The 4,665-nt window shown below is 33.8% G+C and overlaps 1 pseudogene; it reads right to left on the reverse strand.

The window, feature by feature from the left end:
* Window positions 1–403: 403 nt before the first annotated feature.
* Window positions 404–3,036, reverse strand: LOC134276226 (piggyBac transposable element-derived protein 4-like; annotated as a pseudogene).
* Between the last annotated feature and the right edge of the window lie 1,629 nt (window positions 3,037–4,665).

Genomic DNA, 4,665 nt, shown 5'->3' on the forward strand with positions numbered 1-4,665 from the left:
TCATATATAAAGACAAAGGCATCTACACAAAAACCTGGTTATAATCACATCACAATGTTTGTTTTTCATGGTACAACTATTAAGTAAAATGGTGCATTTACAGGTATGTATTATAATAAGAAATTTAACAAAATGCAGTATGATCAGAGAAGAAGAATAAGCTTACAACATGGGTAACGAAGCTAAAACCAATCACTTTAGGTTTCTAATATAGTGTCAACCAAAAACATGACAAGTATACATGCACATTCAATATTAAATACTTTTTCATAACAATGCTGCTGTATGACTTGCATTTGAGGAAATATATTACAAAAATATAAATGTAAATAGACCAATATAAAATGTTAACATTGAAAAAACTCACAGGTACATGTATATGTACATACATTTTCCATGTTATGATTACATGATGAAATATACAAGATCTTGATACATGTATATTGTTGCTTAATATTTTGAAAGGAATTACTAAGAAGACAAAATTCACCACAGAGTTACTATACATGTATTTATATTTCCATTTCTAATTATATTCTCTGTGATAACTCATTGAAAGTTAACGGAGTTGATATCTTGAAAATTCTACTGGAATAAAATGAGGCTGGTTGATAGGTCAGGAGCTATGGAGGCCTACATGTGTAATATGCTTGCAAATCTCGTACGCATTTTTCTCTGTGTCTGATGCTAAGGAGGCCAAATATGCATGTATTAAAATTTCCTTTGGCTGCCTTTGTGTTTGACGTCAGTGAACAAACACTAACAACAAATATCTACTATGTACCACTTACCCAGTAGTCAAAATTCAAAGATAAAATACTAAACATAGTGTAACTGATTTTGAATGTGATATGTCTGGAAACATGCACCTCTACACAAATGGATACTGCAAATATTGCAACCATATTCAGTCTCACGTCTTAAACCTTGAGAACTACAACATTTGCATCGCCTCTTGCTTTCATTTACCTTTACACTCATGTGGCGTACTACACTTGCTGCTGTAATTGGGGGGAGATGAGGTTGAACTTGGCGTGTCCTTTTACGACTAGAGAAGTCCCCAATCAAGCACTGTGCTAAGTCTAATGAAAAGTCAGAAAGTGAATAATGGACTCGTGGTTTCTCTGTACCCGGGGTGTGCATCCACAGAAAGCTGTTAATGATGGAAATTTCCAATATGAAATTCATAAAGTATTTCCAGAATTTTTTTGAAGGTTTACCAACAGGATTCTTTGACCTGTACTGTTGGGAGCGGTCCACACCCCAGTAATTTTCCTGGTAGTGCTGGACAGCCGGGGGCGCTGAAGTAGAACGGCACCACCCCCTCTAACTTGTCTGACTGCAGGCTCATCTCATAGCGGATTTGATGTGGTGGACAATACATGCACCTTCAATAGTAAATTTTTGTCATACAAAGTTAAGTCTGGAAGAAACTTTGGAACACTGAAGGAAAATTGCAATAAACTAGATACAAATCTTACTGGTTTATTATCATTCCACACTGTAAGGACCATGTTTCCATGTTGCAGTTGTTGTGCATCTCCACGTTCTAAGTTAGGGTTTTTCAATTCTATGGGAAACCCCTTTCTGTTGGTCTTGATTGTTCCACAGGCATATATCCCATAGGTTTCTAGGGATTGGACCAAGGGTATTAAAGTGAAAAATCTGTAAATTGTAACATCATTTCAAACACTGATATTGCAGGAATAGTTAGGAACTTAAACACTATACGTACAAAGCATAATTTTTTTAATATACATAAATGAACAAAAAATTAATACAGGTACATTTATACACACCTGTCAAAGAAGACATGATGACCTTTCCACTTGATATCCTTGCATAGATGTTTCACTAATCTCTCTCCTAGGCTTTGACCTTGCATTTCATCATATCGACCAAGGTAGAGTCTATAATCATGTGTGTACTCATTGGGCTCACAACGCATCCATATCTGTAAAAGAAATCTTGACTTGTTTCAAGAAAAAGTCAATCACAAAATGGACTAGATTTAATTTCAGCACTAAGCTCACAAAATGATTTTTGAAAACTTGTCATTTTCTACCCAAGATGATGAGTTCATGGGCAAAGGAGAAAGTGAATTGGTGTTAAACAGTTAATGGATTGTGTTGAGGATTCTAAAAAAAAACCTCACAGAAATGGAGCCCACACCCCACTTGTTTCATAAATTCATTGTCTATTTTTGACAGATATTTATTGTTACATTATAAGTAATGATTATACCTTCAGTCCTCTTTTTATTGGCTTGCATGGAGTATACTGGCGGGCGTAATGGTTCCCCTTGTATCCCACCATTCTTTCATCAATACTTTGACATTTTCCAGGCTTGTTAGACTTCTTGAATGCTACTCGTGTTGCAGTTACCAGAGGACGAATCTTATGCAATCTACAAAATGAAACCAAATACGCATAATCAAGGTTTTTTTTCCACAATCAATAGTTAACCCCCCCCCCCCGAAAAAAACAGAATGTATTGAATTCCTTACGTAGCGATGCACTGCTAATAAACCATATGTTCAAAAACTAATAACTCAATGTTGACATTCATATATTGCTCTACTTACTAGATTACTATTTTTAAAATGATTTTTATATCCATATTAATTATTTTAAAATTAATAGACAATGAAACAATCTAGATACCTGTCATACTGTGGAGATCCTGGAGCTCCTTGTGTAGTGTTGTCATTCAGGTGTAAGTACTGGGACAGTTTTGTAAACCTGTTCCTGGTAATGCATTCTTTGAAACCCTGGTTTCACAAAATATAGCAAAATACAAGTAATTGCAAAAACAAGCATCGATATATAATCCCCCCTCTCTCTGCCTCTCTACTTCGTTCTGTTCTTGTGTGCAAAAACAATTTATTTCCATGAAATTTGCATTATGCTTGACATTTTATTTCCCCTTATATTGTACCATGTACAAGGAAACTGATTTTTTTTTTCGAATAATCATATATAAAAATTAGGCCTATTTATTTTGTAGAACTACTACTAAATATATGTAAACCTCACCCAGTAGGCAGTACCATTTCCTCTTTCTTTCTTTCTTTCTTTATTTATTTTTATTTATTTATTGGCAAGAGAATCAGAGGGACACCAACAGGACTTACGCCTGTTCAACCAAGCAAAATGAATAGTATGGTGGCATTCTAATTATACTTCAAACATTATTTGCCAACTTACACTAATATTTTAATGGATATTATCTTTTTTTGTTATACCTTACTGTTTAAATGGACTCATGGAGGAAGGATATGGGAATAACGAACAGTATTCAATCTCAACGTCCTATCTCTATCGTCTCTATCTCTCAAAGAGAGAGTACATTCCTAAAAGTTTAAAATTAAATGCCCAACCCTACACCCAATGAATACTGGCGATCATTGGCATCTTCTTTGAACATTGATTTGGGGGTGTCAAGAACAGGTACATCATTTATAATTGTAAAGCATATAGTCAAGTTGAGACACAATTATTCAACACCTGTGAGATAAACCACATATACTATATATATTTGAATTGCTTTGGATTCAATTTTAGTTAAAATGAATTCAATTTCTTAATATATTTACATGTAGGAGCATCTTGCAAAAGTTTCTATGCCAGATTTTCAAAATCTATGCAGACTGAAACAAGAGTTGTTAGTAGCAATGCCCAATGATTTTTAAAAGGCCAAAAAATTGTTAGTTTTTTATGTCCATTGTGTAAAGTATGACGCACTTAGTCCATATCAAAAATCATTTCTTAAATCTGGTGAAAATTGAGCTTTAAATGAATGTTTAAAAAATGCAGAATTCTTACAGAGTTATCTTTCCGAGGAAAATGATTAGAAAGTGTACATCAGCAGATTAAAAGCAGATAATGCAGGAATACTAGATCAAAACAATTTTAGAATATAACCTATGTACCAGTTTGTTAATTTTATCTGAAATTTCATAATTTTCTCGTGCCACTGTTGAGACATAGAAGAAAATATGTCACAGAATGTGAAATGCAAGAGTTGTCTTCCTTTGTTTTCTTTATTTATATAGAAAAGCTTATGTCTCATTATTCGTATGCTGTGTTGTCATTGAAAGAAATAAACTTAGCAATAAAAATCAAAGTATGATTATAACTGAGGTTTTCATTTGACTTTCACTGTTTTTTTCACCAATGTAAGACAATCTTGAAGTTTATTCTTGTTCACTTTGAGATGAACCCTACTTTCGTTTTCGCTTGAAATAGTTTTTGAACGGAATTTCATAATTAAAACATTTAAAATGCTTCAGGATAGTTCAAAAACAAAAATATAACATTGTATCAGCTTGACAATGAAGTAAACAGACCATCCGACGTTCAATTCACGTTGTGTACATTTTTTTCTACACACGTGTTGGCTGGCTGCTACAATCCGAATTTGCTCCAGTAGGCCTTAGAAAATTCGTGTGGCGAACAAGAACGGTTGAATACTTGCCTGTAAGTGATATGAAAACACGAGGGAAAGTAGTGTATTAAGCCGTACTTTTTAAGCTCTTTTTTGATACGGAATCAAAACGAGGCTGAGGAAATCTGGAAAGTTATTGTTTTTGTTAATCAATTCAATATTTTGTGGTTCAATGACTGAATTAAAGTTAGCCGATAAAGCAGGTTCGGTAGACATGT

This window comes from Saccostrea cucullata, unplaced genomic scaffold (genome assembly GCF_032062105.1).
Source record: "Saccostrea cucullata isolate Sc308-1 unplaced genomic scaffold, CSIRO_AGI_Scuc_v1 ctg11467, whole genome shotgun sequence".
Classification (NCBI taxonomy): Eukaryota; Metazoa; Mollusca; class Bivalvia; order Ostreida; family Ostreidae; genus Saccostrea; species Saccostrea cuccullata.